Here is a 13,590-nt window from a genome sequence, read left to right on the forward strand (position 1 = left end):
GGGTGTTGTCGTCTCATAGCAAGTAGGTGCTTAGCATACACACCTCGTTCACAGACTTAACATAGTGTCCCTTCAGCAGCATTATTGCCTCCGTATAGGAGGGGGCGTCCCTGATGAGAAGAAAGACTTGCGGGCTCACCTGTGCGTGGAGGATCTGCTTCTTTTGGAGGTCGGTGAAGTGTTTGGTGCAGTGTCTGAGGTATGCTTCGAAGCAGCTTAGCCAGTGCTAGAATGTTGCAGTGGCGTTGGCTGTCTGTGGGTCCAGCTCCAGGTGATCAGGCTTGAGTGACAAATTCATTTTAGATGTTTAGTGTATTAAATTGATATGCCATCAATGAACACACGACGAGTGTTGAACGTAACTGAGGCTTTAATACACTAAACAGAAAGCCTCCTGGCCTCTGATCCCGAACTGGATCAGAGGCGGAGACCAGCCACCTTTATACATGAGCCCAAGGGGAGGAGCCACAGGCGGAGCCAGGAGGGACAAGCCCAGGCATGTAACAATACAATACAATACAGTGGTTTACCACATTACCCCCGGTGCGATGCTGACCGCAACTCCAGTAAAATCTGTCGTCGTGCAATCAGAGAGGCGAAGGCCACGACATCGACCTTCCTCCTCTCCATGAGCTGCGGTTTCTCTGAAACCCAAAATATCACCACCAAAGGGTCCACCTCCTCCTCTACTCTCCTAGCTAAGACCGCGAACACTCTCACCCAGAATCTTCCCAATTTATCGCAACCCCAAAACATGTGCATGTGATTCGCTGGCCCCCACCCACATCTCCTGCACTCATCTACTACCCCCTGAAAGAACTCACTCATTCTTGCCCTAGTCATATGCACCCTGTGCACCACCTTAAACTGTATCAGACTCATCCTTGCACAAGAGGAGGTCCCGTTTACCCTACGCAATGCCTCACTCCATACTCGCCCAATTCCCCTTCCTATTTCTCCATGATCATCAACACCCGCTCACCTCGCTGCTCCCCCAGCCACTTGTATATATCCCCAATTCTTCCCTCCCCTCCCTAACCTGCAGTCACTTGAGCCCACTCCCCCTCAGCAGCTCTACTCTCTCCCTTAGCTCCTCAGACTGGCGAACCCTTCCTCCAAATACAGATCCCTCACCTTGACCAGCCCCACTTCCCTCCACCTCGTGCACTATCCATCCCCTCCCGGCCCAAACCCATGATTCTCGCACAGTCTCGTTAACACCAACATCCCTTCCACCCTAAAAATGCCTCCTCAACTGATTTCATATCTTCACCATGGATGACACAACCGGGCTCCCTGAATACCTACTCGGAGCCATTGGCAACGACGCCATCACCATCGCCCTCAAACTAGATCCCTTACAAGATTCCTCCTCCATCCTAACCCACTCTACCCCTTCTCCTTCCCACCACTGCCGCACCTTGTCCACATTTGCTGCCCAATAATGATGAAGCAAGTTCGGTAACACCAAAACCCCCCGCTGCCTCTGCAGCAGGATCCTCCCCACCCTCGGCACCTTTCCCGCCCATACAAAGCCCGAAATGATTATGTCCACTTTCCGAAAAAAGGTCTTTGGTATAAAGATCGGGAGAGCCTGAAAAATAACAAGAACCTCGGCAGAATATTCACTTTCACCACTTGGACCCTCCCCACCAACGTTTCGTGCAGTGTATCCCACCTCTTAAGATCCTCCATGGCCTTCTCCACCAGCTTCATTAAGTTCCACTTATGGAGCTCCGTGCATTCCCTCGCCACCTGAATCCCCAAATACCTAAATCTATCCCTCACTACTGTAAATGGCATCCCCCTAAATTAGCCCGCTGGCCCAGCTCATTCACCGGGAAAACCACGCTTTTCCCTACATTCAGTTTGTACCCTGAGAACCCTCTAAACCTCCCCAGCGGGTACATAATCCTTTCATACTCTCCAACGTATCCGAAACAAACAGCAAGAGGTCATCGGCATAAAGCGACCCCCAAGCTCTCTCTGGTTTCCTCATAATCCCCGCCACTCTGCCGACCCCCTAAGAGCCATCGCCAACGGCTCTATTGCCAGCACAAACAGCAACGGCGACAGCGGGCACCCCTGCCTCGTACCTCAATGTACGTCAAAGCTTTGTGAGCTCATATCATTCGTCCTCAACCTCGCCCTTGGTGCCACATACAGCAAACTACCCATGCCACAAATCTCGGCCCAAACCCAAACTTTCCCAAAACCTCGAATGGGTACCGCCACTCCACCCGATCAAATACCTTCTCCGTATCCATGGACACCACCACCTCTGGTACCAGAGCCCCTGATGGATTCAACATCACATTCAATAGCCGTCTTATATTACTCGCGAGCTGTTTGCCCTTCACGAAGCCTGTTTGATCTTCTGCAACCACCCCCGGGACACAATACTCCATCCTCCCCCTCAACAACTTAGTCAATACTTTCACATCCGTGTTCAATAGTGATGTGGGCCTACATGACCCACATTCTACCAGGTCCTTCCCCTTTTTCGGGATTAGTGTGATTACTGCCTGCGTCATCGTCGCCGGCAACTCCCCCTTCTCCAGTGCTTCATTAAACGCCCCCAACAGATGTGGTGCCAGGTCCGTCGCAAATTACTTATAAAATTCCATCAGTTACCTACCCGGCACAGAGGCCTTCCCCAACTTCATACCCCTGATATAATCCAGCATCTCCCTCAGCACCAGGGGCTCCTCCAATGCCTGCCTCTTTGCTTCCTCCACCTGGGGAAATTCCAGCTTGTTCAGAAACCGCCCCATGTCCCTCTCCTCTCCCCCCCGGGTCCGCATCGTAAATTCCCTGGTAGTACTCCCTAAATGCCTCGCTTATCATCCCTGGTTCTGACACCACATCCCCAGCCCCAGTCCGTATCTTCAATATTTCCCTGGACACAACCTGCCTCGGCAGCTGGTGCGCCAGCATGCAGCTCGCCTTCTCCCCATACACGTACTGCACCTCTTTGCCTTACGCAGTTGTCCTACCACCCTCCCCGTTGTCAGCCTGTCAAATTGCCCCTGTAACTTTTTCCTCCTCGCCAATCCCTCCACGGTCGGCACCCTCGAATATTCCCTGTCCACCTCCACTATCTTGCTCACCAGACGGTCATGTTGCTCCCTCCTTTCCCTATCCACACGAGCCTTCAACAAAATAATTTACCCCCGGACCACTGCATTCAGTCCTTCCCAAAAAATGGCCACAGACACCTCAACAGTCTGATTCAACTCTACATACTCCTTAATCGTCGCCCGCACCTTATCACAAAAACCTCCATCCACCAAAAACCCCGACTCAAACCTCCACCCCGGCCTCTGCTCTCATCCCCATCTAAAGCGAATCTCCAGCCAGTAGGGTGCATGGTCCGAGATAACTATCCCCGCATACTCTGCCCCCTCCACCCCAACCAAAATCTCCCGACTCACTACAAAATAATCAATCCTCGAATACACCTTATAGACGTGTGAAAAGAAGGAATACTCCCTTCCCCCTGGGTTCTGAAAGCGCCATGGATCCACCATACCCATCCTCTCCATAAACCCGCCCAGCTCCCTTGCCATTCGTACCCTATCCAGGGGACCTGGGGCGTCGACCTATCCACCCTTGGCTCTCGGACACAGTTAAAATCTCCTCCCATGATCAACTGGTGTATGGCCAAATCTGGGATTGTTGCCAGCAACCCCCTCATAAAACCCACATCATCCCAATTTGGGGCATACACATTTACCAACACCCCTTCCAATACCCTACTCACAATCACATATCTCCCACTCGGACCCCTCACCTCCTTCGCACTCACAAATTCCATTGTTTTGCTCATCAAAATCGCCACTCCCCTCGATTTTGAATCAAACCCCGAGTGAAAAACCTGCCCGACCCACCCCTTCCTGAACCTAACCTGGTCCTTCACACGGAGGTGTGTCTCCTGCAGAAAGACCATCCCCGCTTTCAGGCTCCTGAGGTGCCCAAACACCCGCGACCTTGTAACCTGCCCATTCAATCCCTGGACGTTCAACATTACCAGTCTTACCGGAGGCTTACGCCTCCAATCCTTTCTACCGTCCGTCATTGTCCCCACTTAACTCTTGCTCTCTTAATTCCGCCATATACTTAGCCCCCTTCTCTGCCCCTGACCATGTCATCTCTCACCCCCCTCCACGTTGCAACAAACTCCCCACCCAACCCCGGCCACCTCTCTCGGCCTCCATTCATCAGCATCACCTGCTAACGAGGCAACCTCTGCCCAATGCACCTCCTTGCTGACATTTCCTTCCCCCACCCAAACAAAGACTTCTCCTGAACTCCAGACAGCCTTCTCCAAAAGCAAACCAATAAATGTTCAACACAAACAGTCCCATAAAACAGGAGGGGGCATGGGAACATCCATCTCCACATCAACTTTTCACCCCTACAACCCCTTACAATTCCAAAAGTAAACAGCAACCCCCCCCAAAAAAAGACAAAAATCTCCCAATCCCTACCCCCACTTTAAAAATGCTCCCAACCATCAAAATGTGCCAGCGCCCCACTTTCCAAGCATTGTCTGCTCAGTTCTCCCCCAGTTTATGCACCTTAATGAAGTCTTCGCCGGCTTCGGGGTTGTTGAAATAATACTCCTGACCTCCGAACGTCACCCATAACTTCGCCGGATAGAGCACCCCAAACCTGATCTGCCACCGGTACAGCACCGCCTTGGCCTTGTTGAAGCTTGCATGTTGCTTCGCCAACTCGGCTCCGATGTCCTGATAAATTCGGGCCTAATTCTCCTCCCAGTAGCAGGTATGCTTCTCCCTGGCCCAATGCAAAATCTTCTCTTTCTCCACAAATTTATGAAGTCTCACGATCACCGCCCGCAGCGGCTCCCCAACTCTAGGCTTCTGCCTCAGGGACCTGTGCGCTCAGTCCACTTCAGGGGTCTTATCTAGCACCCTTTCTGCCACCAGTCCCGCCAGCATCTTCGAGACGTACCTCGTGGCACTCATACCGTCCACGCCTTCAGGCAGGCCCACTATTCGCAGGTTCTGCCTTCAACATTTTACAGAGGTCTCCTGGGAGCCCCACCTCCACCTCCAGAGCCACCACACGATCGCTGTTGTCTGAGATCACTCCTTTGATCTCCCGAACTTGCGACCCCTGCATCTCCAAATACTTCTCCATCTGTTCCAGGGGTGCCACAGCTCCTTCCAAGGCCTTCGAGTGATTGTCCTTCATTCCCTTCCTCTGCTGCTGGAATTCCTCTCGAATAAAAGCCATCAACTGCTCCATCTGTGGCCTTCCAGCTTGCAACAGCCCTTTCTCCACCTCCTTGCTTACACTGGCTGCTGCTGCAGTACAGGCCCGCTCCAACTATTTAGCCTGGTCTCTCATTGTCTTCTGCCGGGTTTGATAACCAGAAGACATTCACTCCTGGGGGAAACTACTCCTCCAACCTTCACCTACGCCTTTTCATCAAAATCCCACCCAGTATAGGGTAAAAAGAGCTCTTTTCTGTGCCTCCAAGTAGGAGCTGCCCTATATGTGACCACTCACACCATGGCCACCACCGGAAGTCAACTAGACAGAAACATAATAACATGGTAGCACATTGGCACACTGGTTAGCAGTGCTGCCTCACAAGACCAGAGACCCATGTTCAATTCAGACCTTGGGTGTGGTGTTTACACATGGAATGACAGAATAGAACTATAGAATTCCTACAGTGCAGAAGGAGGCCATTTGGCTCACCAAGTCTGCACCGACCCTCTGAAAGAGCTCCCTACCTAGGCCCACTCCCCCGCCTTATCCCGGAACCTAACCTGTACATTCCTGGACACTAAGGAGCAAGTAATCATGACCAATCCAGCTAACCTGTACATCTTTGGACTGTGGGAGGAAACCGGGGCACCGGAGGAAACCCACGCAGACACAGGGAGAACGTGCAACCTCCAAACAGTGGTCACCCAAGGCCAGATCTGCAGGGAGAGAGAGGGAGAGGGGAGGAGGGGGGGGGGGGGGGGGGGGGGGAGAGGAGGGCAGGGATGGGGGAGGGGAAAGACGGAAAGATAGGAGGTAAAGAACAATAGAGGCGAACCAAAGGGGGGGGGGCGGAGACGAGGGAACACAAACTGGAAGGAGAGCACAGGAAAAGACAACGACCATGACAAACACAGCAGCAGAGAGTAAGAAAGGACAGGAGGAAGAAATGCCAAATGGCCGAAGCAGAGGCAAACGTACAACAACTATAACAGTGAAAACCGACCAGGAGAAGCAAGCAACATCATCAGGGCCGCCACCCAGGGCAGCCCCCCTCCCCCCTCATCCAGATCCATTTTCATATCCCCGGTGTTGTATGAACTCTCTTTGTGTTGGAAAAAAAATACATATGCAAAAATGGAAGAACACACAAGACTTGTATGAAGGTATACTGTAAATGTCTCTCCAGTACCTCGATGTATATACACTTCCCCAGTTTTCTCCCCCACACCTTGTTTCTTTGCTCATTAGTTACGTGATTTTGCTAACTATATAGCGTTGTTAGTTTTATCATGTATGTACTATCTTCTCACTTTGTTTTTCTCCTGTATTTTTTTCTTGTTTTTTTTGTGTACACCTGTAATTATGCTATGTTCGAAAACCCAATAAAAAACATTTATAAAAAAAGAACCAATTAATTAACTAGGTCGAGGAGTAACTAAACCTGAGGGCAGAGATTCGTATTTAGCATTTAATTTAAATAGTAAAAATCTAGCACCAGGGCCATATTGTTAATTGTAACTTAATCCAATAACAATTTAAGTATTTATTTTAAATTAATTAATTTGCGCATAAATGTCACTCAGTGGGGTGCATTGCTCCAACTGTGAGGTGTGGCAGATCCGTGATGCTTCCAGCATTCCGGTCGACTACGTCTGCAGCAAGTGTAACCAATGACAGATCCTCACAGACTGCGTGGTTCGGTTGGAGCAGCAGTTGGATGCACTTAGGAGCATGCAGGTGGCGGAATGTGTCATAGATAGGAGTTATAGAGACCATGGCAGCCAATCAGTGCAGGAATCTCCTGTAGCTGTCCCTCTCTCTAACAGATATACCATTTTGGATACTGTTGGGGTAATAGCCTATCAGGGGAAAACGTCAGCAGCCGTAACAGTGGCACCACAACTGGCTCTGTTGCTCAGCAGGTGAGGGCAAAGTGCAGGAGAGCAATAGTTATAGTGGACTCTATAGTAGGGGGGGCAGATAGGCGCTTCTGTGGAAGTGAAAGAGACTCCAGGGTGATGTGTTGCCTACCTGGTGCCAGGGTCAAGGTTGTCTCTGAACGAACGCAGGACATCCTGAAAGGGGAGGGTGAACAGCCAGAGATCGTAGTACACACAGGTATGAACGACATAGGCAGGAAGAGTGATGAGGTCCTGCAGAAGGAGTTCAGGGAGTTAGGCAGTAAGTTAAAAAGCAGGACCTCCAGGGTTGTAATCTCAGGAGTACTCTCTGTGCCACGTGCCAGTGAGGCTAGAAATAGGAGGATAGTGCAGCTAAACATGTGGCTAATCTGGTGATATCGGAGGGTTTCAGATTTCTGGACCATTGGAATCACTTCTGGGACTGGTGGGACCTGTACAAGAAGGACAGGTAGCATCTAAACTCGAGGGGCCCCAATATTCTGGCTGGCAGGTGGCTAGAGTCACTGAGGAGGATTTAAACTAGTATGGCAGGGGGGGTGGGAACCAGAGAGTTAGCTTAGAAGGTGTAATAACTGAAGGGGAAATAGAGAACAAAAATAAGAGAACAATATCATCCTCAGGCAGATCAAAAAAGGTGACAAGTGTGAGAAAACAGTGGTCAATGCAGGACTGTGGGTGTTGTACCTAAATGCGCGCAATATACAGAACAAGGTAAATGAGCTTGTTGCACACATTGAAATTGGCCTGTACGATGTTGTGGGCATCACAGAGACATGGCTGCAAGGGAATCAGGGCTGGGATCTAAATATACAAGGGCTTGTGTCCGATTGAAAGGACAGGCAGATGGGCTAAGGGACGGGGTTGCATTGTTAGTAAGGAATGAAGTTAAATCGATAGCAAGGAGCGATATAGGATCAGAAGGCATAGAATCTCTGTGGGTAGAGTTGAGGAATAGCAAAGGTAAAAAGACCCTGATGGGAGTTATGTACAGGCCCCCTAGCAGTAGTCAGGATGTGGGGCAGAAAATAAATCAGGAGATAGAGAAAGCATGTAAAAAAGTCAATATTACAATAATCATTCTTTTTTCTCTTTTCAAAATAAATTTAGAGTACCCAATTAATTTTTTCCAATTAAGGCGCAATTTAGCGTGGCCAATTCACTTACCCTGCATATCTTTGGGTGGCCAATGCACTTACCCTGCATATCTTTAGGTTGTGGGGGCGGCCCCGCAAATACGGGGAGAATGTGCAAACTCCACACAGACAGTGACCCAGAGCCGAGATCAAACCTGGGACCTCAGCGCTGTGAGGCAGCAATGCTAACCACTGCACCACCGTATTACAATAATCATGACGGATTTTAATATACAGGTGGACTGGGAAAATTAGGTTGGTAGTGAATCCCAAGGAAAGGAATTTGTGGAATGTCTAACGATTGACTTTTGGAGCAGCTTGTGACAGAGCCTTCAAGGGAACAGGCAATTCTGGATTTGGTGATGTGTAATGAGGGAAACTTGATGAGGGAACTTAAGGTGAAGGAACCCTGAGGGGGCAGTGACCACAATATGATACAATTTACCCCGCAGTTTGAGAGGGAGAAGCTGGATCAGATGTAATGGTATTACAATTAAATAAGGGTAACTACAAAGACATGAGAGAGGGGCTGGCCAGAGTTGATTGGAAAAGGAGCCTAGCAGAGAAGACAGTGGAACAGCAATGGCAGGAGCTTTTGGGGTTATTCCGGAGGTACAACAGAAATTCATCCCAAGGAGGAGGAAACATGGTAAGGGGAGGACAAGGCATCCATGGTTGATGAGGGAAGTCAAGGACAGCATAAAAGTAAAACAAAAAGCATACAAAGTAGCGAGTCTTAGTGGGAAGCCAGAGGATTGGGAAGTCTTTAAAGTGAGCAGAGGACAACTAGAAAAGCAATACGGGGTGAGAAAATGAAATATGAGTGCAAGCTAGCTAGTGATATAAAAGGTAAGAGAGAGGCAAAAATAGACATTGGACCACTGGAGAAGTAATAATAGGGAACAAGGAAATGGCAGAGGAACTGAATAGTCAGTTTGCAACAGTCTTCACGGTGGAAGACACCAGCGGGATGCCAGAGCTCCAGGTGAATCGAGGGCAGAGGTGAGTGCTGAAGGTTGATAAATCACCTGGACCAGATGGACTACACCCCAGGGTTCTAAAAGAGATAGCTGAGGAGATTGTGGAGGCATTGATGGTGATCTTTCAGGAATCACTGGAGGTTGGAAGGGTCCCAGATGACTGGAAAGTGGCTAATGTAACACTGCTGTTTAAGAAGGGAGGGAGGCAGAAGATGGGAAATTATAGACCGGTTAGCCTGACTTCAGTCATTGGCAAGATTTTAGAGTTCATTTTTAAAAAAAGAATATTTTTATTGGGTTTTATACATGGTATATTTGCAGATGTACACACAGAGAAACCAAAATGAAATAACAAACACGTTACAAAACTAAAAGACCAAGCGATGGGAAAATAAAAACAGAGAAGCAAAGAAGAGAGAATTTCATTACACGTGCCATTAGCGGGGGGGGGGGGGGGCCTTCTCTCTCTCACCCTCCCCCCCCCCCACACACACACACACTTTCCTGTTCTTTTTTCTTTTTTGTTAAATACAGAACAAGCAAAAACAAAAACAAGCAAAAACAAAACCGGGTGGGAGGGGCCCCCTGCTTGGTGCCCCGATGTCACTTGCATCTCTGGGTTGGTTTTTTGTTTTTGTTTTGTGCATTTGCCTCCGCTTTGGCCGTCCGTCGTAACATCTTCTTGCACTTTCTTACACTCTTTTGCCCTGCTGTGCTTGTTGTGCTCATTCGTTCTTGTTTCTCATGCTCTCCCTCCAGTTTGTGTTCCCTCCTCTTTCCACCCCTCTGGCTCCTCTCATCCTTCCTCCCTCCCTGTACTCCCCTCCCCTGCACCCCCCCCTTTCCTCCCCTCCCCTCCCTCCCCCCTCCCTCTCTGCTGTTCCCCTTTCTTTTCAGCTGTGTTTGGCTACTCCTTCTTGCACTGTACCCCCCCCCCCCCCTCCCCCAAGGTCCTCCCTCCCTTCCTTTCACTCTCTTCTCTCATTACTTGGCTACTTTCCCCAGGCTTTTGGCTACTTGTTTATCTATTTGTTTGTTTGTTCATTGGCCACAAACAGGTCTCGGAACAGTTGGGTGTAGAGTCCATTATTAAAGATGAGATCACGGAGGACTTGGAAGTGCATAATAAAATAGGACTGAGTCAGCATGGCTTTGTCAAAGGGAGGTCACGCCTGACAAATCTTTGAGGCTCTTTAAGGAGGTAACAAGGAAGTTAGACAAAGATGAACTGGTGGATGTAATTTATTTAGATTTCCAGAAGGCCTTTGACGAGGTGCCACATAGGAGACTGTTAAATAAGTTAAGGACCCATGGTGTTAAGGGTAAGATCCTGGCATGGATAGAGGATTGGTTGACTGGCAGAAGGCAGAAAGTGGGGATAATGAGGTCTTTTCAGGATGGCAGCCGGTGACTAGTGGTGTGCCTCAGGGGTCTGTGCTGGGAGCACAACCTTTCACAATATACATTAATGATCTGGAAGAAGGAACTGAAGGCACTGTTGCTAAGTTTACAGATGATACAAAGATCTGTATCATTGATTAGGGGGCAGCACGGTAGCCTTGTGGATAGCACAATTGCTTCACAGCTCCAGGGTCCCAGGTTCGATTCTGGCTTGAGTCACTGTCTGTGCGGAGTCTGCACATCCTCCCCGTGTGTGCATGGGTTTCCTCCGGGTGCTCCGGTTTCCTCCCACAGTCCAAAGATGTGCGGGTTAGGTGGATTGGCCATGATAAATTGCCCTCAGTGTCCAAAATTGCCCGTGGGGTTACTGGGTTATGGGGATAGGGTGGCGGTGTTGACCTTGGGTAGGGTGCTCTTTCCAAGAACCGGTGCAGACTCGATGGGCTGAATGGCCTCCTTCTGCTCTGTAAATTCTATGATCTGTAGAGGGGAAGGTAGCATTGAGGAAGCAAGGAGGGCAGCAGAAGGATTTGGACAGGCTAGGAGAGTGGGCAAAGAAGTGGCAGATGAAATACAATGTGGGAAAGTGTGAGGTTATGCACTTTGGAAGGAGGAATGGAGGCATAGACTATTTTCTTTAAAAAAAATAAATTTAGATTACCCAATTATTTTTTCTCCAATTAAGGAGCAATTTAGTGTGGCCAATCTACCTAACCTGCACATTTTTGGATTGTGGGAGTGAAACCCACACAGACATGGGGAGAATGCGCAAACTCTACATGGACAGTGACCCAGGGCCGGGGTTCGAACCCAGATCCTCAGCGCCGCAGTCCCAGTGCTAACCACTGCACCACATGCCGCCATGCATAGACTATATTCTAAATGGGGAAATCCTTTTGGAAATCAGAAGCACAAAGGGACTTGAGAGTTCTTCATGATTCTCTTAAGGTTAACGTGCAGGTTCAGTCGGCAGTTAGGAAGGCAAATGCAATGTTAGCATTCATGTTGAGAGGGCTAGAATACAAGAGCAGGGATGCACTGTTGAGGCTCTATAAGGTTCTGGTCAGACCCCATTTGGAATGTTGTGAGTAGTTTTGGGCCCCGTATCTAAGGAAGGATATGATGGCCTTGGGAAGGGTCCAGAGGAGGTTCACAAGAATGATCCCTGGAATGAACAGCTTGTCGTATGAGGAACGGTTGAGGACTCTGAGTCTGTACTCGTTGGAATTTAGAAGGATGAGGGGGGTGATGTGTTAAGCAGGTAGGTTCGATGTGGACTGCACTCGATGCAGGGAAGCTAGAAACAGACGTCTAACACTGGAGAAGATCCAACACTGTTTTATTCAACGATAGAACTGATATACATATTCAGCTGTGGGTCGACACTATACTGAACTGACAGGAGACCTTGTAGTAGCCTGATCAGACTTACTAGCTACCGCATGGTGTTTGCACTGTGCTAGCTCGTGGATTCTGACTGTCTCAGTGGCTGGGTCCAGAGAGCGCGGGAAACCTAGTGCCCTCTGGCTTTATAGTAGTGGTGTCCTGTCTGGTGATTGGCTGCACTGTGTTGTGTGCTTACTGGTCATCCTGTGTGTCAATCACTGCCTGTCTGCATCTCATTATATACATGAGTGGATATTATGACAGGGGGATATTCTTGAAACTTACAGGATACTGCAAGGCTTGGATAGAGTGGACGTGGAAGGATGTTTCCACTAGTAGGAAAAACTAGAATCAGAGGATACAATCGCTGACTAAAGGGACGATCCTTTAAAACAGAGATGATGAGGAATTTCTTCAGCCAGAGGGTGGTGAGTCTGTGGAACTCTTTGCTGCAGAAGGCTGTGGAGGCCAAATCACTGAGTGTCTTTAAGACAGAGGCTGCCACACCAAGATGGAAGCTCGCGGTGATAGCCGGGTGCAGGTAAGCATGTATTTCTCCATTTCAGAATTGGCGGTCAGTGGCTTTCCAACGCGAACCGGAAGTTATGGGCCCTCATATTTATGACCTTTAGAACAAAGAACAAAGAACAAAGAAAGGTACAGCACAGGAACAGGCCCTTCGGCCTTCCAAGCCTGCGTCGACCATGTTGCCCATCTAAACTAAAATCTTCTACACTTCCAGGGACCGTATCCCTCTATTCCCATCTTATTCATGTATTTGTCAAGATGCCCCTTAAACGTCACTATCGTCCCTGCTTCCACCACCTCCTCCGGCAGCGAGTTCCAGGCACCCACTACCCTCTGTGTAAAAAACTTGCCTCGTACATCTCCTCTAAACCTTGCCCCTCGCATCTTAAATCTATGCCCCCTAGTAATTGACCCCTCTACTCTGGGAAAAAGTCTCTGACTATCCACTCTGTCTATACCCCTCATAATTTTGCAGACCTCTATCAGGTCTCCCTTCAACCTCCTTCGTTCCAGTGAGAACAAACCAAGTTATGTCCTCCATACCAGGCAACATCCTGGTAAATCGCTTCTGCACCCTCTCTAAAGCCTCCACATCCTTCTGGTAGTGTGGCGACCAGAATTGAACACTATACTCCAAGTGTGGCCTAACTAAGCTTCCATACGGCTGAAACATGACTTGCCAATTTTTATACTCAATGCCCCGGCCAATGAAGGCAAGCATGCTGTATGCCTTCTTGACTACCTTCTCCACCTGTTTTGCCCCTTTCAGTGACCTGTGGATGTGTACACCAAGATTTCTCTGACTTTCAATACTCTTGAGGGTTCTATCATTCACTGTACATTCCCTACCTGTATTAGACCTTCCAAAATGCATTACCTCACATTTGTCCGGATTAAACTCCACCTGCCATCTCGTCGCCCAAGTCTCCAAACGATCTAAATCCTGCTGTATCCTCTGACAGTCCTCATCGCTATCCGCAATTCCATCAACCTTTG

Source organism: Scyliorhinus torazame, chromosome 7 (genome assembly GCF_047496885.1).
Source record: "Scyliorhinus torazame isolate Kashiwa2021f chromosome 7, sScyTor2.1, whole genome shotgun sequence".
Lineage (NCBI taxonomy): Eukaryota > Metazoa > Chordata > Chondrichthyes > Carcharhiniformes > Scyliorhinidae > Scyliorhinus > Scyliorhinus torazame.